Source organism: Ambystoma mexicanum, chromosome 6p (genome assembly GCF_040938575.1).
Source record: "Ambystoma mexicanum isolate Mex_15411 chromosome 6p, UKY_AmexF1_1, whole genome shotgun sequence".
Classification (NCBI taxonomy): domain Eukaryota; kingdom Metazoa; phylum Chordata; class Amphibia; order Caudata; family Ambystomatidae; genus Ambystoma; species Ambystoma mexicanum.
This window is the reverse complement of record NC_090935.1, coordinates 1,125,244,449-1,125,265,976: the sequence shown is the minus strand read 5'-3', so window position 1 is coordinate 1,125,265,976 and position 21,528 is coordinate 1,125,244,449.

Below are 21,528 nucleotides of genomic sequence, written 5' to 3'. Positions count from 1 at the left end.
TGTTAGGTATTTGGTTATTTTGGAAATGAAACTCAATTTGATCAGATTGGTGTTCAACCATGTGGCATGTGCCATTCAAACTAACATGGTTGACACTTTGTTTTAATTTTATTGGCCGGTTAGTCTGAGTCCAGAGGACCTTATTTACACAGACTATCAAGGGAGACAACCTGTGCAGGATGTCACTACCTAATAGACATGGGGTCCCCTTGAAGTCACGACAATAACTGGGTGCTTCACTTTATGTCGCCCAATTTTAATTTCCAGATCTGCAGTCCTCTCGACAGGAATTTAATTCCTGGCGAAGTTCTGGAGTTGTCCAGGAAGAGGGGTGAGAGGCATCTGGTGTCTCTCCCGCCATCCTGAATTTAGCTGCTCAAAGGCCCTTTTTGACAGACGACAGACTTGGAATCCAGTGTCCACCAGTGCTAAAAATTCACATTGCCCTTGCACCAGGACGGGGGCATAGAATCTACCTACTTTCTCCTACAATGGGCAAAGGTAATGGACATTTTGGGCAAGCTAGGCGGTCAATTTCTTTATTTTGGACTCCGACACAGTGCAGTGTTGGACAGTTTTCTGTGTCAGAGTCTGGGAATCTGTAACAAAAATGTGGCATCCTGAAATATGTGAGATTTCGAAATCCCCTTTTTCCCTTTGCTCTGTGCTGCCCCCCCTTGACCTGGTGGTAGTTACTAGAACCAGTTTGGAGGGAGGATCCCTCCATCAATATTTTGTTCTCAGGATGACAATTCTGGGATTCAGGGATGGGTGATTCTGAATCAGTCCTCACACCTACCCAGTCTGAATTCTGGTCTCTTGGGACCCATTTTTCTTTGGGAGGAATTCCCCTGTCCCTGAAGGAGAAGGTTTTCTTCCCAGAATCCTCCAAGGATTCTTCCCCTTCAAACTGGAGGGCACTGACTTCCTCCACAAAATGGGTCTTCTTGATTTCTTTGTTTCTCCTACAAACCCTCTGTTCCCTGGGTTGCAGATTTTCGGGGGCAAGAGATTTTAGTTCCGGTTCCGGGGTGTCCAGGAGCTTTTCACGGGAGACGAAAGAAGCTTCCTCTATGGCTTTGCACCCCCCCCATCCTCCCGTGCCTCCTCCTCTGGAACCAGTGGGTTGTCAGGGTTCTCTCTCGTCATTGATACGGGGTGTCAGACCCTTGGTTTGAGGGGTTCTGAGCCACCATGTTCATCTGAGGGTTCTGCTGAGCCCTCAACATGCGACTCAGATCCTGAGTCTCCAGTTGGGACACCCGTTCCGGCTGGTACGGGGTCTTTGATCAAACCTAGGTTTTTGTCTATCCCTTCTCCGGAGTACCCTGGGTATTGGGGATTCCCTTGGTAACACTCCACCCTTGGTCTCCCCTCTCCCGGAATGGGTGGTCTGAACTCATGAAAGCGGGGAGGGAAAGGAAGGTTGTCCTGCAGGTTGGGGTTTGGAAGGTACCGGGGGAAGAAACTTAACCCATGATTTGGAGGATTACTGCCCTCCTGAGGGAAGTTAAGAGGGAAGTTTCCTGGGGCAGTACTCAATTGATTGGATTCCCCCAATTGGGCTGGGGGAGTCCATACATACCCCAAGATAGGTCTATGGCCCTTATACCTGGGACTGTTATAATTAGCAGATAGAGGTCACATTGGTGGTGTTTCCTACTTGACTACCACCTGCTGCTGATTGATCAGAAGGCCTTTTTTGCCTCTGATTTGGCTGGTTTTGGGAAGGTGTGTTTTTAGGCCCCACCCCATTTCTAGGTCCAAAATGGGGGCAACCTTCACCTCCGCAACCTTAGCAGCAGCAGGGGTGTTGGTTGGTTTGGGGTTTTTTGTTTGTTTTTTTGCTTTCTACCGGTTTTTGGACTTCATAGATCCGGGTACCCTACTCTATTACCCAGTCCAGGGACCTGATGTCGTGAAAATCTCTTACCAGCTGTGTCATTAGATATTTTGGGAGCGCATGAAAATAGGTGGTTATAAATTCCCTACTATACGTGCGCACCCACCTGGTAGTTTGTGAAAAGGCGTGTTTTAACTCCTGCACACATTCTCTTGGGTCCTGATCCTCTCCACACTGCAGATTGTAGGCCGCCTTGCGGGCCTCCTTGGGGTGTGGAAAAGTGCTTCAAGATGGCCACCTTTAGGTGGACCACCTTAAATGGTTTTGGTCTTCCAGCCGAGCCCAGGCCAGCCCCGCCCAGCCCAGCAAAGTAGCAGGAGTACTCTGGAGAGAACGTCCATTTGCCATAGTTTATGCAATTCTGGCTATTTTTGATGTTAAAAGAGTTCATCATCTGTTCATATAGTTCCAGATGCTCCCAGACAAAATATGTGTCCTTTTTGTAATATGAAGTCATGAAATTTCTAATAGCATTAATCTGTTTAATTGGGGTTTTTCAGATGACAGCACAGCAGCGCAGAGCCATTCTGCATTTAATTTATTTTGTTTAGAGTGACATGAAGAAACAAAATGCAGCCATTCTTGGGGTGTCTATGCTCCATCTCGCCCCATATGTGCTCAGCAGGGATAGCGCAACCATTACTTCTGTAACTTCTAAAAACGCAGTTTTGGTGATGCAGGGGAATATGTGCTCAGCAGGCACAGTGCAGCAATATTTTTGTAACTGCTAACATGCAGTTTTGTGATGCAGGGATTTCTGTTGGGCTGGTAAATGTACCCCACACACCCCTGCATCTGGCTATACCCCTATGATTTATCTGTAATCAGTGCAACTGCTCTGCTTATCTCTTAGCGGATGTCAAAATGCCATCTTTCCTCTGCCCTCTGGGCACACTAATGCAGCTTCTGAAAGCACCTCTATCCAGTCGTTTTTCTGCTCCATACTTGACAGTTGCAAGCAGTGCCTATAACTGGATCTCGTTTCCAGTCACAACGTTGTTGCAATAAGGCTGGACCATTGCTTATGCCATAACTCTGATACCCTCTCTGATCTCATGTGGCAATAAGCATGCATACCTCATAATCTGCCCATAATCTGCAGATACCACTTTTCCCCAACCTCAGTTTAAGGGAATGTGTAGCTTTTTATGATCTTCAAACCGCAGCCCATGAACACTACCTCACCCAGAATCAAAGGCTCATATTCTGTAATACAGGGTTTCTGGATTTATTGGGACACATAGAATGGAAGGAAACGTTGTATAACTGTGATCACCATAACCTCTGCACTTAATTAAATACCATACCGAGACAACAAGAAATCGTAAAATCAAGGGTTTGACGCACTTCAAACTTTGGTTTATCTTCCCCCACTACCAGATCGAGGGTTAGTAATAAAGCGATATTACTGGCTACACAGGGGTTAACAAGATTTCATGGAATGTAGGATGTGCTGTTTAATAAAAACAGTGAAAGAGACCAAATCATAGACTGCATTCCAACTCTACACACATGGATGTCTCGTAACGTCTTCTGTTTCAATGGAGATACAAATAAAATACTTATATTCAGGACCCCAAACCCAAATATGTCCCATTCAAACTGACAGACTCATAAGTTTACCACTCTATGGTTGTAGAGAAAGCAAAATCATTGACTGACCCCCCATAGTTTTGTTTGTTTGTTCTTCGGTCACCCGCAATGCACGCTTCCACCGCCAATTACTTAAGAGATTCCTCATTGACACAGATAACAATGTGGAGTTGGTACAAGCCCCAATTCTCTAGAAACATCAATAGTATAATTTGCTATGCCTATGCCTCCCCAAGAACTCCATAAGGTCACTACAACTGGTACTGAACAAAGTAGTTTGACCGATTCTGAAGACCTGAAGAAATTTAGGAAGTTCTCAAAACAGAAACTCCTTGAGGACACCTTTTTTTCCTACTAGGAACTCAATGAGGTATGGACCCCTTACCTTACATCTATTCATCCTGTCTTCACAGAAATTAAATAATGTTGGACTCAATTCCTTTCAGGAAAATAGATGCTGTTCTACTAGTTATTGAACGTATCCCCCTCCTCTGGAACCCTTTGGTACCCTTTTCCTCTCCACTGCACCATTCACCAACTCTCCTCCTTTGCTCCCTCCTGGCGCTCCAAATTTAGTAATTTTGCATGTTGGTGCTATACAAATTACCAATAAAATACATTGGTTATTGGTTATCCTGTTAATTTTCAAACTAATAGTCATACAATTCTTTCTCATAGAATTAATGTGAGAACCAACAAAATGGCCTCTATAGTTTTCTGAGATGAAGGAATGCACAGTTCGTTGATCTGATGGATCTGCAATAACATTTGGTGATGTTACGTATTTTGGACAATTTTTGCCCATTCAAAACATGCATGTATAGAATTTCAAACTGGTACATCCCGTTACATAGGGTGGACATGTGAGACAACAGACAGTTAATTCACAGTGCAATTATAACCAGCATTCTCCTAGCCCAAGCATATTCTGTTGTAAAGAAGTAGCTAACATGCTTGCGCCTATGGCTGTAATAACTAACCCCCCCACTCCTCTACCAAACCTCCATTACATTCCCATATACATGTCATGGATCAAGTCATCCTGATACTTCACAATCTTATACCATTCTACCCTAGGGTCTCAGACATTCCCCAGAAACAGATAGGTCACATCCGGCCCAGACTGGTCCAAACCAAAACCACACCGCCACCCCGAAGTCCTCCCCCATTGTTCTTGTGTCCATGTGGTCCGACAGGAGTGGCTTGGTCTATCTATAGCCAGAACACATACAGAGTTAGCAATGTGTGTGATGTGAGTGAGTAAGTAAGTGAATGAGTGAGTAGGGGGATTTGCAACCCAGGGCAAAAGTATCTCTGCCTGGCGGGGTCTTCTTGATTAGGTTTGGTCACACCATTCCCATGCCTGCCTGCACTCATGTACCCCAGGATTGGTGTGTGTCCTCTTCTGATTCATGCCACAAGAGCAAGTATGGTTCGGCTAGATCCCAGAAGTGCGCCACCTGTGCTGGCCTTGAGAGGCGTTTGAAGGTACTGTGTTTTAAAGAGCATAGTTTAGTGAATAATGTCTACCACATGAGTTTAGTAGGAGGGTTGGCGGCCTTCCAGTTGAGTATCAAAGTTTTGTGAGCGGCAAAGAGCATTATGTGTACTATCTTCTGCTGTAGTGGGTCTGTGTGCTAGTCCTCCCTTTACCCCCTGAATAATAACAGACCCGGTGCCAATTCGACTTCCACCCCATCAATGCGTGTTATCTGCCTGTGTATCATTCGCCAGGAAGCCACGAACGGAGGACAGAGCCAGAGTATATGTCTCATCATGCCCACCCCCCCACAAAATCGCCAGCATGCCAAAGAGTGTGTGAGACCCATCTGGAATAACTTACTTTGTGTAAAGTACATCAGTTGGATCCGTTTTTAATGAATATCTCAGTTGCGGATATTGGACGAGACTGGCGGTGTGGCTTCGAAGAAGTCATATAAGTCGCCTGGATCGAGTACAGTTCCTAGATAATAAATAATAAATAATAATAATAATTAGGCTTTTATATAGCGCTACAAACCCTCAGGTATCTGAGCGCTGCTTATTATTACCCACGGTGTGTGGTGCTCATTTATCGACCTCGGAAGGATGAAAGGCTGAGTTTGGCCCCGCCGGGATTCGAACCTGCGTTAACAGGCTCTGCACGGGTGTCAAAGCGGGCGCTCTACTCGCTGTGCCACTTGACCGGCTCATCAAACCATTGAGTTGCTAGAATATGGTTACGCTCCACATTATTGGGGGTGCATATTGGTTAAAAATGACATAGGTTTGGGTGCGCTGATGTGTTTTGCTCCATTTTGGTTTCACCTGCTGTTTGTGTCGCTGTTAGAGATTGTTCAGTGTTGTGTTTGCGGATTGCCAACAATAGGGTCATATACTGGAGCCAATCTGACTCTCCCTGCCCGAGTAGCCTCCGGGAAGCTGAGTGGGGAATTCTCCTTAAAGAGATCCATCACCCTATCGTGCTGCCACTCTACATCCTGATTAGGATGTAGCTTATGGTCCAGCCCATATGACAGTAGCGCTCTAACCCTGCTCCAGGCTGGTGTCGCCCGAATCGGTGAGCCCAGCATCGCTCGCATCCTGTGTTGGGGGGATAGCCAGGGCCTCGGATGGCGTGAATGGCACCAACAGGGATAGTTCTATTGTTTTCCAGCTGGTCAGGTCTTCAGTATTAAGGCAACGTTTGGCCCAGCACACTTGCGCGGCCAAGTAATATGTTTTACATGCCGGTAATGTGGGTGCACCATCCGTATTAGAGGCCTGTAGAATTTCAAGCATGAGCCGTGCTTTTTTACCCCGCCAGATAAATCTAGACATATAAGCGTGCAGTTCTTTGAACATTTAACTTGTCGGGGTAAAAGGGAGCATCATGGCCAGATAAATCAATTTCGGAAGGGAGTTCATTTTGAAGGTGTTTATCTGTCCAGAAAGGGACAATGGAAGTGGATCCCACCGGAGAAGGTCCTATTTGATTCTCAGCACCGGGGAATAATTCGGTCCTACTATCTTGTCCAAGACGGGGCACATTTTTACACCTAGATACGTAAAATAGCGAGGCTGGAGTTTGAAGGAGACACCCCGCCTATGTCCCAAGGGATGTCATGTCTTAGTGGGAGGATCTCCGACTTCGTCCAATTAATCATGTAGCCGTGCATGGGGCTGAAATATTGTAGCAATTGATCAAGTCTCGGAAGTGAGGACTTGTAGCTGCTTGTGTACACTAGCAAATCGTCTGCATACAGGGATAGACGATGCGTCTAAGAACCCTGTTGTATTCGCGACCACCCCGGTCAGCCCGCAGTTTTGCCACTAAGGGTTCAATAGTGAGGGTATACAAGAAGAGGGCTGGTGGGCACCCTTGCCGCATACCTTAATGCTGGGAGAAGGAGGCAGACGTAATACCATTTGTAACCACTGAGACCATCAGGCCAGTGTATAAAAGTCTTATTAGTTTGGTGTACTTGGCTGGGAAAACATAGATGTCTAGCACTGAAAACATAAAGTCCCATTGGACTTTATCGAATGCCTTCTCGGCATCTAATGTTCGGATTTCCTCCTTCGGGTCTATCCCCCCCACGATGACATGTAACAGCCTGCCAACGTTGTCGGCGGAGTGCCTGCTGCAGATATATCTGAATAAATCAGTTTGGTCTCTATGAATGATGAGCGGGAGAAGTCCCTCGATGCGCTGAGCTAAGCATTTTGCCAGGATTTTCACATCACCATTGATCAAAGAGATGGGTTGGTAGGACCCGCAGTTCCCCAGGTCACGCCCTTTCTTGTGGAATAACACAATGATAGCTGCTAGCATAGATCATGGCAGATCTTCTGCAAATACAGATTCAAGAGTTGGGGCTAAGCGGTCTGCTATTGCTTTATAAAGGTTGATGGGCAGTCCATCGGGACCAGCGCCTTCCCCGCAGATAGGGACTTAATTGCTCGGATTAGCTCTAAAGCAATAATTGGGACGGCAAGACCCTCTATTTGGGATGTTCCCAGCTTGGGAAGCTTGATGGTCGCCAAAAATTCACAGACACAAAGAGGATCAATTGGGTCTGGTTTTGCGTATAGCGTGCCATAAAATTGTGCAAACCGCTCATTGACATTCTCATCGCCCTCAAGCAGGTTACCACCCAGGACCCTAACGGAGTCGATAATTTGTGCTGCCTGTATATTGCATAGTGCAAGTGCCATGAGATGTAGGGGCCGATCTCCCTCACAATAGTATGCCTGTGACCAGCTAGTGAAGGATTTCTTGGCGTGGGAGGAGGAAACCTGCTTTAACTCTGACCGGACCTCAATGATCTTTGTGCGAACCTGGGGTCATGTGTGCATTTATGTTGCCTCTCCATAGTTTGTATGGCAGCCCTCAGTTGTGTTTCCCACTCCCCCATAATTTCAATTTATGAGACCATGTCAAGGTACACTGCCCTCTAATGAATGCCTTATAGGCATTCCAACATTTCAATGCAGGGTAGTCTGAGGACACATTAATTTGCCAGAACAGATCAGTATGACCCTGTAGATTCTCAAGGAGATCCGGGTATCCAAAGGCCCTCCGGTTGGGATACCATGGTGGTCTCCTGCGGGGGACCTCTGGCAAGCTGACACGCAGTAGTACCAGCGCGTGGTTCAAAAGGGTTGAGGACACACTCCCGAATCAGATGTTTGACGTTAGAGGGAACAAACCAGCAATCTATCCTGGAGTAGCTGCCATGTCTATTGGAGTAGAAGGCGTGATCTCTCTGATGTTCATGTGTGATCCGCCAGGTGTCTCTGAGTCGGAGCTCCACCAGAAGCGACTGGAGGGAGGGTGGTCAGCTTTCGCAGATTATATTGTGATGTAGTGGATGTGCTTTGTCGGTCCAGCAGTGGGGCCAGGGCTACATTGAAGTCCCCCCCAACTAATGTCAAGGCTCCCATGTATCGCGCACACTCTGTGAAGACATGGGTGAAGAAGGCCGGTGTGTCCGTCGTGGGTCCATATATATTGAGAAGGGTGATCATTTGGTGTTGAATGTTGCTATCAGGATGTATCTACCTCCCCCATCTGCAAGTGTGTGAAGGACCCAAATGGGAACCGGTTTATGAATTAAAATGGATACAACCCTCTTCCCCTGACATGTAGAGTGCGCTGCTGCCCTGATCCACCCCGGGCCCAACTTCTCAGACTCTACTGCTTTAAGGTGAGTTTCCTGAAGAAAGATGATGTCGAGTTGCATATCTCACATGTAATTGAGCATTTGTTTCCTTTTTATAGAGTGGCCCAGCCCTTGGATGTTAAGCGTAATGCATGTAAGGGTGGTCATCTCCGTTTTTTGGGGTAGAGCCCACCCTCAATGGGCTCAGTGTCTGGTTTTCTTGCCACGACCCATACCCATGATGACATTGGAGCGATATATGGAGTATTATACCCTAAAACAGACCCAAATTTCCCAAACTCTAAACATTCATTAGAACATTGGGATCGAGAAACTGTATCCCAATAGAGATTAGCAAAAGCCCATGCATGGGGCTGGTCGGGAAGGATCCGTGGACCCCCGCCTTTCCCCGTGCATACCAATTCCCCCGACCAGAGGACAGTGGTAGTTTCAAAAACCGATGTCCTTGAGGGGAACAGTTAAGTTAAAACACACACCCTATCATTGGGCAGATGAACTCAGGGTGAGAGGTAATGCAATGTGCGTCATCCCACCTGTAGATTAGAATCCAGTGCTCCATGCCAATGGAGCCATCAATGGAAGCGTCTACACAAAATTGCATTGTCTCAGGTGTTCTGTTAGTGGGTAGTGGGCGTATTGTGAGCCCCCTTTGGATGGGGGTGGTTTCCTGAAGGTGTGCCCTCACTAGGAATGCTCGATAGATCCTGAGTCTGGGTTCACATCCAGAGTTATACAGTACTCATTTCACTGGCGCCTCCTGGTGGCATCTGTGATCCCCTGGGTGTCTACCCACTTTCTTCCAACGTCTTTGTGGTCGGGTCCGGCATTTCGGTTGAGGTGGCCATGACGTGCGCTCCTCTCTGGGCCTTCCTACTTCTGCAGCAGGAAATTCAGTAAAGACCAATTCTCATTACCCCAGGAAGCGCCAGGCCGCCTCTCGATCCTCGAAGGAGTGCCATTGTTTTTCTAGCTGAATTCACCAGACGGCCAGGAGTTTTAGGTAGTATCTGTGATCTGTGCCTTTCAGAGCATCAGAAATGAGATTAATAATTCTCTCCTGCATCTCAAAACCTTGATGGTGAAGTAATTGAGTATCCGGACGTCAGACCCCTCCACGCGTACTCCGCACACGGACCTGTAGGAATTCAGTTTGGGCAGTTTGTATTGGAAATTTAGAAGCTGCATTGTAATGACCCGTGGGCGCTCACCAGTCATGGGCTTGGGGACAAGGGCCCTGTGGACTTGTTCTATGAAGAGATTTCTCAGGTCCTGGATCTGTAATTTGTCATGAACAACCCCATAGATATAGGCCACCAGGTCCGCCCCTCGCTGTGTTCAGGGAGACCCACCAAACAGAGATTATTCCTTCAGGATCTGTTTTCCTGGTCCTCCATTTTTGCACCCAAGCGTTGTACCTCCTTGATTAGACCATTGATATCAGTGGTGGCCGTGTCAACATTGTCCTCTAGCGAGCTGATGCGCTGTTCGTTGTCAGTTGTCCGGTCAGCTTGTGCGCTGAGCCATGCTTGAACATCTTGTAGGTCATGTTTAATGTCCTGAACGGTATTATTTGTCTCCTGTGTTCTCTCCTCAATGGTCTTCATCTCCATGAGGATTGCCTGCAGTTTGCTCTGGATTTGGGCCTCCATCATGGTCTGTCTCCGGGTACAGCGGTGTAGCAGCATACTTGACAAGCCATTAACTGTGGTGTCATCGGAAATGGGGCTGAGGGCCACCCATATCATGCCAGGTGGAGACAGATTTAGAGTAGCACAGGTCACTACAGCTGCCCTTTTTAATTCGCCGAGTAGACTGGCTCTGATGAGTATGGGCATTTATACAGAATATCCCCTCAGTGTCGGTGGCCCTTGTTGCATCTGAGTAGGTGATCATTCGAGAGGGAGGGGCAGTCCAGCAGTGTTACTTGACTGTTATTGGGCTATTGGGGGCCGCCCTTTAGGTCACATTTGTCTCCCATTTCACCAAGTACAGAAATTAGTGCAGTTGCTCCTTGCTGGTGATCTAAACGCTTATATAATGGAGTCGGGTGTACCTCTGTGTTGGCTCCTCCGTGTCACTCCCCCACATTTGCAGTCACCAGTCCCTGGCATGGAAGTCACTGTCTGAGCTGAGGGGTGTACGTATGATTCCCAGGGACCAATTCCCGGGCTCAGAGTCTGGAAGCGTTATTCAAATAGTTGCCGGTATACCCGAAGGTGAGCATAAGTGGGCTTCTCAGCAGGCGATGTCCTTGAGGGGAAATGTCACCAGCACAATCCACCATACAGCACATGGCATGAAATTTAAAATCTTGAGGGTATTGTGTGCATGCCCTTACTCGGAATCTTGCAGCTCTCCCTCCCTCTTCGATCATCTGTGCTGGGTTACAGGCCCACCACAGTCGGCTGTGTCCTGGCTCACAACAGACACGCAGCACCCCTCTGTGGCTCACCTTCATGTCGGCTTGATGGCGGGCAACAGCATGGTGTAGCAGCGCACTGCGGGTCTGGGCAGGGGGAGGTGCCCCCACTGATACTCATGGCTCTTAGCAGTATGGTTCTCGGGCCCCGCCACAGCTCTGAACCGTAATGGCTTCTCATCAGGCAGTCTAATCGGGCAGTCGAGGCTGTCATAGCCGCTGTGCCCGAGATCAATGTAGCCGTGAGAGCGCCAGCACGACCAGTCGATCCTCACCCTCTGTCACCATCTGTGGATATCACACGGGGTGGGACAACCACGCCATGTCTTACGGTAACATTCCTCTGCACCTCTGCCCTCCTGCCGGCTTGCTACCAGTCTCAGGTCATCGTCTTGAGGCCACAGGCCGGATAGTTCCCGCCATTGCCGGGAATCACAGCAGTCCAGCAGGCCCTGTCCCCGCCTTTGCAGGCTTTGGGGATCTCCAACAACACATCAACGAAACCGGGTAATGAGCGATCTTGCAAGCTGTCAGCTCCCTGCACCCTCCGCCACCCGATTCTGACATTATATTTTGTATTAGCACTGGTTAGACAGGATATTCAGCGACGCAAAAGCTCATCTGCATCAGAGCTCCGTTACCCTGCCGCCATCATGCTCGGGCTCTCGGGCACCCCCCGTATATATTTTTTTAACATCATTTGGTAGATATTACTCCTATCACAAAATGACAAAATATCATGTTGATCAGAGCTTGAATTGCAACACAGAGATATTTTAATGATTAAACATTTGATTTAAGATTTCCTTCATGTTACAGTCTATTCATGTTGATAATGTGGAGTTGCTGATGTTTTCTGGCAGGTAGCAATGGCGGTGCATCAGCTACACACTCCTTTTGCATGATACCAATATGTGTTCAGAGCAGATGTCTTTTTCTGTGCCTAGATTTCAATAACCTTTCCCTTAACATGGGCTAATGGAGTTTTTATAGGATGCCTGGAGCTTGATGAATGATGACAAACCAAACCCATTAGCTGCATCTGGCATGAGATTCATTTGTATATTCATTTAAACAGACTTGAACAGACCACCAGGGCCTTTGTATGTGGCCTCCACATGTTTTGTTAATGTAAATTCCTGAGTTGTGTTAGGCCTTGAAAGATGAATCTGCAAATGGTTTCAAATTCCCCATTTGGGCTGTTTCAAACTCCACCTTCAATCATAAGACTGATGTAGGTCACTTTGAATCTCAAATGCAAGTTTTCTGAGTTCCATGGTAGAACAAAATGGAATTTTGATGTGTTTCCTGTATAAATCTACATCACATTATTTTTTTTATTTTTTTATTGCATTTGGTTTATTTAAACCTTTACAAAATAGTACATGTATAAAAGAATCATAAAACAAACTTTAAAATACTTACATCTCTTTACAACACTATTAACATAATAAAACAGATTAATTCCAAAACAGCCCTTCAAATTTCTATCTCCACACATCAAACAGATTTCAATTATCTCAGATCTCATTATATAGCAAAGTCTAATACAAAATTCACCTATATATTCATATTTCAGGACTAGAACAGTCTGCACCACGACAAAAACCTTAACATACTTTCCAAATGAGTACTGCCTGCAATGTTCTGCATCAATGGTCATCTGTGGTACATACTTTCTACTAACAGAACCTTTGGTCATTAGGTCAAAGATGATCCTTATTTAATGCACCTTACACACGATCATTAGGAAATCAATAACTTTGCACTTCAATGCAATATTGGTACCATGCATCATTTCAAACCATAATTGTTCCCTGGATACATTTGCTGTATCATACACAAATTCAGAAAAAAAGCAAATCTTTCATTCGACAGCTTTGGACTATTAATAACAAATGTACCAGTGTTTCGGTCACTTCAGAATTTTCACAGAATCTAGATGGTTTCTTATCCACGGGGATTAATTTTCTTTTATGACTGATTTCATTAGTATTTAAGACATTAAACCTAAATCGCATCACAATATTGTGAATTTTCCTTGAAGGATATTTTGTCAAGTAGGGCTCGAGTTCGGGAAACCATTTCCACAAAGAAACTACTTGGTTTTATAGCTTTAAGTTCATAATCACTGAATTATTGGCCGCCCAGTCAAATGCTTTAATCAATGTTTTAATCTTTGCTGGTTTCTCTAAGAGGCTCTGCATTGACACTCCAAGCTTCGTCAATGTGTTTTCCACCTCAATTTGTAAATGTATCATATATTTCTCAGTTGCACCCTCCCTTAATAATTTGTACAGTGAATTTAGCCCTGCCAAGATACATTTTCTATACAACATGACTCTTTTGCTTTCCATAATGCTTTCTAGCGAGCCAAGCCCAAATTCATACCTTAAGATTTCAACTGGTGTACATTTAGGTATGAAGAACAATACTTTTTTCCAGATAAGTACTTCTATTGTTTTTAACTGCGGAATCAGTTTCACCAGATAGAATTCCAAACCATAGGTTTACCTCGGGATAACCTTTGAAAGATAAAAGTCTCTACAGCCTGTCATGGTAAATTTACCAAATTTTCTTTCAATTGCCTTCAACTGATTTCCTGCCACTTTTGCCTTAGATTCTAAACATTTATCTGCGAAATTTGGTGTCATTTTACTTGCGAAGGTATAACCCAAATATTTTAAAGCTTTTAGTAATCTTATCTTATCTTGGTTCCTTCAACATACCATACTGGATTGGATTGGAGCTAGATTTGTTGCTTTGTCCCAAATTTATAACCACAGTTTTAGTAGGGTTAATTTTTAATTTTAAGTCTTTAACAAAATCCTAAAACACATCAATGAATTTTTGTAGGCCTATCTTTGTGCGATCCAGCAACAAAAAATCATCCGCATAAGCTACCCAGTTCACTACGGTCTCCCCAATTTTTGGGGATAACAGCCCAGCAGACACAATTTTTGTATTTGCTCCAGAAACAAAGATTAAACAGGACCGCCGCAAGGCGAAGCCTTGCTTCAATCCATTCATAGCTCTTATTTCTATGGACATCAACCCTTGGTTATTGAGCCTGACCTTTAGAACTGTGTTCGAATACAGGTGAATAATCATAGCTAATAAGCCTCTGTCAATATTTAGTGTTACAAGCCTTTGCCATAATATCGGTCTGTCAAATGTCAATATCGACCATGTCAAATGCTGCGGATAAATCCATTGAGGCAGCATACAAGGGGACATGGTCGAATTTCTTTGCTTGGCTTTGCAGAACAGATACCAAAAGACCCCCCGCATCTGTCCCCAGTCCTTTCCGAAACCCGAACTTCCTAACATCGAGGATTTCATTCTCCTCCATCCATCTCAACAAACTTTGTAATATCAAGGATGGAAAAATGTTTTACTCTATGAGTCTGGCATCGTTTGTGACTCAATTACATCACTGAATATTAAGTGCAGTATCCCCGCCCGTAGGTCGGCATTCTGTTTGATTATAGAGCATGTCAAATTATTAGGACCCGGAGTGACAGATGGTTTCAGCTTTTGAATCATTATTCTTATTTTTTCCACCGAAACGTCTAAAGTCCATTTATATTCTTTACAATCTACTGCTACTGTGCCATTACTGGAGGGAGCATATAAATTCTCAAAAAAATGGTGCCATTCTTGTTCACCAATGGGATTCGTAGTTAACTGCACTTGCGATGTTTCAGTGCCATTGATAAGGGACCATTCATTTCTAGAGTTGGTCTCTTTCATGGCCCTAAGCATGGCCTCAGCGTCATTCTGTTCAAGTTTTGCTCTATACTGAATCCTCCAATTTTTATAAGCTTGGCAGCATAATATCACTTGCTCATTATCAGGTAACACGTTCAGTTTCTTTATAGCATGTAATTGCTTATACAACAAAGCTCTGTGTTGTTTTACCTCTAAATCATAAGTGTGCTTATGCGTCACTTTTTTGGATGCTGGGGCATTACTTAGACTCTGAAACTGATCCAGCCTGGAGACTAGTAGATCACTCCCCCACTTTCAGCGACGACATCGGGAGGGCTGGAGCCCTGCCCCTCATCACCCGCTCACATTGAATCAATGGAGCACCTCGCCTCGACGATGACGCTCCACCCGAGATACTAGGGCCGTGCAACTGCACCCCCCGCCTTTGCCCTGCCTCTGCCTCCACCTCTGATGCCCAGGGAGCGCAACATCCATGTTTTTTAAAATAAGCCCAAAAATCCACCGGAGCAACAAGCGTGCAAGTGCCCTCTAAAATGGCCGCCGTGCTATCTGGCGTCCTCGGTTGCTAAGCAACCTCGCCAGATGATCTCCGAGCGGAGCGCTCTGATTGGCTCTGCATGCCCATTTCCTCTAGCCAGCAGCACCGGAAGGCGAGAGCCGGCCCGCCCACCTCAAGGCCCGCTACGACAAGGCTGGAGCCTGTCTCTGCCCTCACTCCCCCACATTCAGCGACGACATCGGGAGGGCTGGAGCCCTGCCCCTCATCACCCGCTCATATTGAATCAATGGAGCACCTCGCCTCGACGACAACGCTCCACCCGAGATACTAGGATCGTGCAACTGTACCCCCTGCCTTTGCCCTGCCTCTGCCTCCGCCTCTTATGCCCAAGGAGCGCAACATCCATGTTTTTTAAAATAATCCCGAAAATCCACCGGAGCAACAAGCGTGCGAGCGCCCTCTAAAATGGCTGCTGCGCTATCTGGCATCCTCGGTTGCTAAGCAACCTCGCCAGCTGATCTCCGAGCAGAGCACTCTGATTGGCTCTGCATGCCCATTTCCTCCAGCCAGCAGCACCGGAAGGCGAGAGCCGGCCCGCCCACCTCAAGGCCCGCTACGACAAGGCTGGAGCCTGTCTCTGCCCAACCCCTGCCCGTCGCAACCTCCCTCGACGAGACCTCTCATTTCCCCACATCACGTTGAGTAGCTCATACCTGGTGCTCTGCAAGGCCACCTACACCGCCTTTATCTGACCCACACATGGAATGAGACACACGCCATGCCAAGACCTGTCCGCCATCATCGGCCACCAGTAAGCATACTATGCCTTGTTAATTACCATGCTGCCTATTGAACGCTGACATTCGCCACTGCTACCTCCCCTCGCCGTGCCACCTACATTATACCGTGCCCTCCCCTTACATCTATAACGGCTCATCCAATTGCGAGCTTACTGTATGTTAGCTAGGCATCATACTCCTGCGCACATTCCCCACCACCCACGCGCACTGCCCTCTTCTGCTACCCGACTGTGCACAGCCACCGAGCTCCATGTCAACGAGCAGCTACTAGCATGCACACCTAGCGGGAAGTCAAATCTGCATATTCTATGTTTTAAGCCCAAAGTCAAATCTGCACATTTTATGTTTTAAGCCCAAAGTCAAATCTGCATATTTTATGTTTTAAGCCCAAAGTCAAATCTGCATATTTTATGTTTTAAACCCAAAGTCAGATCTGCATATTTTATGTTTTAAGCCCAAAATCAAATCTGCTTATTTTATGTTTTAAGCCCAAAGTCAAATCTGCACATTTTATGTTTCTAGCCCAAAGTCAAATCTGCACATTTTATGTTTCTAGCCCAAAGTCAAATCTGCATATTTTATGTTTTAAGCCCAAAGTCGATTCTGTCCACCTTTGTATACACCCACACCCATTCTACACCCACTATACTCAACATGGCCCCCGCCCACCCCGTTAAGCTCCCATGCTCTGACTCCATCCGCCCTTCTCCATTCCTACCTGCTCTACGCACACAAGAGCGCCACATCCACCAGTCCTCATCCACTAACACTATCCCTAACCCCAAAGCCACAGCCAGAAGCACAACCCACACGTTACCAGTGCACCTAAGAAATGCCAGACTTGGAGCCCGCCACACCACAGCTCACACTAATACCCACCACAAACTCACACTACATTCACACCCCACACCCTTTACTATCCCCCATCCCACCATACCCCAACACCCGTCCACCAAACTCCACACCAACACCACCAAACACAACCATAACGCTGCCAAGCTGAGCACAGACAAACCCCCCTAATCCAGCTAGCCCTCATCAATGCTATATCCCTACAAGCGCACGTCACAGACATACACGACCTAATCTCTGACCTCGAGCTAGACGCCCTAGCCATTACAGAAACTTGGCTACATGAAGCCTCTGGTCCTGCCATATGCCAGGCCCTCCCCCCTGGATACATCATCCTCCGGCAAGATAGACCAACACACAAATGCAGAGGGGTGGCCTTAATAGTCAAAGAAACACTGAAGGTTAGACAAATCAAACCTATCTCACCCGAGAACAATTTCGATGCCCTATCAGTAAAAATCTCCCTCTCTCCTAATGACACCATGACAATGCACCTTATCTACCGACCACCAGGCCCACTCCTGAATTTCCAAGCCGACATCCTACACCTACAAGGGAACAATCTCAAACCCAACACTAAAGCCATACTCCTAGGAGGCCTGAACCTCGGCTTCAATGACACAAGAGACAAACACAGCAAAACCCTTGCTAAAGCCCTTCTAGACCTACAATTAATCCAGAGAGTTAACTCTGCTACTCACACCAAAGGCCGCATACTAGACGGGCTAGTCGACCACAACTGCATGGTAGACATCAGTTCAAACACACCACAACCATGGACTGACCACCACCTTATCCATTTTTACATCCCAACAAAGACAGCTATTAGTCAAATCCCTCCTATGCTAGCTGCTCTAGCTAGATCTAAAAAGCTACTCTCCAAAGAAAGGATGTGCCCCCTCCTAGAAGTCTCAGCACTAGCATCACCCACCTCCAACGACCCAAAAGAACTAGTCACACTCTACGACACCACTATTAAAGAGATCATTGACACTATTGCCCCACTAGAAACATAAAAAGCTAAAAAACTCTTCCACGCTAATTCATGGTTCAACCAAGCTCAACGTGACCTAAAAACACTCAAAAGACAAGCACTCAAAAAATGGCAATCACACCCCTCTATGTGATTCTTACTTAACCATTGCCAAGCAAAACAATGCCCAATCACACCGAAAGAATTATTCGCAATTTTCAATGAACTAGTCATACCGCCCGCTTCCAAACACCAAACAATCAAAGACGTGAATTGGTGTAATGACATCCAGAAGGCCATGCTCGACAAAATTGACTTACTCCAAAAGAAAATCAAAGCCAACCTTGACAATCTACCCAAGTCTCCACACAAAACGCGGACTGCCCCCAGCCCCAAGCACCCCCCCAAAACAAACACAACAACAATCCTCCAACGCCTTTCACCTTTAGAGAGGTAACCACCCCTGAGGTCCTACGCATCATGAAACAAATCAAACACTCACTCTACAAGGGGGACATCTGTCCAGCAAACATAATCAAAGACTATGCTGAACCTCTAGCCCACTACATTGCTACCTTCATTAATGTCTCATTCGCTACCGGCACAGTACCCTCTTCCGTCAAAGAAGCTTGGGTTCGCCCACTACTAAAAAAACCTATGCTAGACCCAGACTCACCCAACAACTACAGACCCATTACAACAGTGCCATTCCTGCTGAAAATCCTCGACAAGGCCACATACCTACAGATACAAGCTTACCTTGAATCTCACAACATCCTAGGCAAGAGACAGTCTGGTTTCGGCCCACGCCATGGCACAGAGTCAGCACTACTCGACCTTAAGAACCAACTCCTAAAAAACATGGATAAAGGCAAATGCGCCATCCTCCTACTCCTTGATCTGTCGGCCGTGTTCGACTTAGTCGACCACAAAACACTAAGTACACATCGCACCAACACAGCCCATTTCTCGACTAAAGCCACAGCCTGGATCTCATCCTTCCTGGAAGGCAGAGCTATGAGGGTCTACTCAGACCAAGCATCAGCCACCCCCTCCCCTATCAACTGTGGAGTACCACAAGGGTCCTGCACCTCCCTGACTCTATACAACTTATTCACACTCCCACTATTCAACGACTTAGAAGAATTCGGCATAACGTTCACCAACTATGCCGACGACACTCAAATCCTTCTCCCACTAACTGATGACTACGAGCAAGACCTGAAAACCCTACAAAACACTTATGCCATCATCCAGGCATGGATGGCAGCCAATGGCCTCTGTCTCAATGGAGACAAGACAGAGATCCTACTAGTGGGCCCTAGAGAAACTCTCAGCAAGCTAGACAATAAATACAGTACTTTCCGCATCGAGAACACAGTAATCTCCGTCTCCCTGGCTGTAATAACACTGGGGGTATACCTAGATTCTACCCTGTCCATGGACAGACATGTCAGTTACATCTCCTCCTCAGCAGCTCTTACAACCAAGATAATCAATGCAGTAAAACCTCACCTGTCCACCACAAACCGCCTCAACATCGCCAGAGCTACTATAGGCGCAAAACTGGACTACTGCAACGTCCTCCTGCTAGGTACCTCGGCCAAAAACATGAATAGACTCCAGATTGCACAAAACAACGCTCTGAGAGCAGCCCTCAATATACCAAAGAGAGAACACATCTCCCTAGCAAGACAAAATGCCCACTGGCTCCCAGTTAAAGAGCGCATCCAGTTCAAGAATCTCACAATTACACATAGATGCATATCCCAAACTGCCCCTAGCTACCTTAATGAACGGATTCAACCAGTCCAATCACTCAGACCCAAAAGGGACCTAAATGCCAACCAACTTGCAATACCTAACTTCACTAGAGTCAAAGCTGCCGGCTCGAGTTTCGAAGTCCTAGCACCAAAAGCCTGGAACTCCATACCGCCCAAACTAAGAGCTGAAACATCCCACACAGCTTTTAGAAAAGCTCTAAAAACCACCCTATTTAAGTGAATCCCATTTTTAATTCTATCGCATGCAACAATGTCTGTAAGCTACAACTGTACCATGATCACGGTTCCCATGTAACCTTGGAACCACAGCCATTCCTGTAACCGAATCAACATGTCAAGTAAACTTTATTGTAACAGCGCCACGATGCCCGAGGGCAGCGGCTGCGCTTTAAAAATGCAAATAAATAAATAAATAAATCAATCAAATGCTGTAATCGAATATATTGCTTTTTTTTGTTCTAAGGATTTTGTTTCATAGTCATGCCACATCAGATTGTTAAATTTAGTAGATTTGAACTTATTCCATTTAACCCTGTTACCCCCCACATTGACAGTTATGGGTACACAGTTCACATTATCATTGTAGACTTTTTTCTTTAAATTCAAATTAATTGATATCATGGCATGGTCACTTTCAGACTTGGATTGAACAAGCATGTTTTCAGAATCCTTAACCAGCTTATCACTGACAAATATATAATCTATGATTGACGACTCACCCCGTGCAGTCCATGTGCATTTGTCATTAAACAGCATATCCATTCCCCATGATCTAGCAACATCGAGCCAAAGAGCACCTCTATAACGTTTAGAGCCCTTTTTTGCACCACTCATGCCCTTGTCCGTCAAACACCAATCTATCTCAATATTTGATAAATTGCAGTAGGCATTCAAATCACCAGCTATAATAATAAAACCACGAGGTTTAAAGACTAACCATTCATCAATCAAAACATTTAGTTCATCTAGCATGATCTCTAATTTTTGATCCTCATAATCAGCATTATTCCAATAAACATTAATTACCATAAGACCCACCCTTCCGTTTTGTGTGTTTAAGTGAAAAGTTGCAACTAAGCAGGAAGTAAACAGGTGGTTTTCAGATAACTTTTCAATCTCATAAGCATTTTGAAAAGCAAGTGCCAGGCCACCCTTAGGGCGACCTCTTGGCCCACAAGAACCAGGCAGACATAATACAACATATCCATCCCATAACAGCTGTCCACACGCCCAGGATTCCTGTATTAGTACGAAGTCAAATTTCTCTAATCCTTTGCACACTTTTTTATTCAAAGCTAAATGCGTATGCCCTCGAGAATTCCACGAGATCAACTTAAATTGTCCGCCTTCACTAAAGGGACTTACCCATGTTTTTAAGTTGCTCTAATGAGTCTTTAAGAGACACTGCCAATGTTCTCCATTCCCTCATTTCAGTTAGTGACATTACGTCCAAATTCTTACAAACACTGTCGTCACTTTTGACGGATGGAACATAATTTTGTGCCACCTGCTCATTCTTTTTCAAACATTCCACAAAACCTTGGTTTTGATAATTGTAAGTATCAAAATCCCTCTTCTGCAATGAACCAGATTCCTTCAAAATCAGGGCATGTACTAAAGGCGACTGAATCACCAGTCGTACAAAGTCGATTCTTTGTGGATGAATATAATCAACCAGTTGTATATCAGCTGAAGCTATTAGTGCTAATTCAGGAATATCGCAGAACAGACTCAATATATATGGTCTATTCAACGTTGGCGAATAACAATCATCAAATACATAATATAAAATAAGGCTTGGGACATCA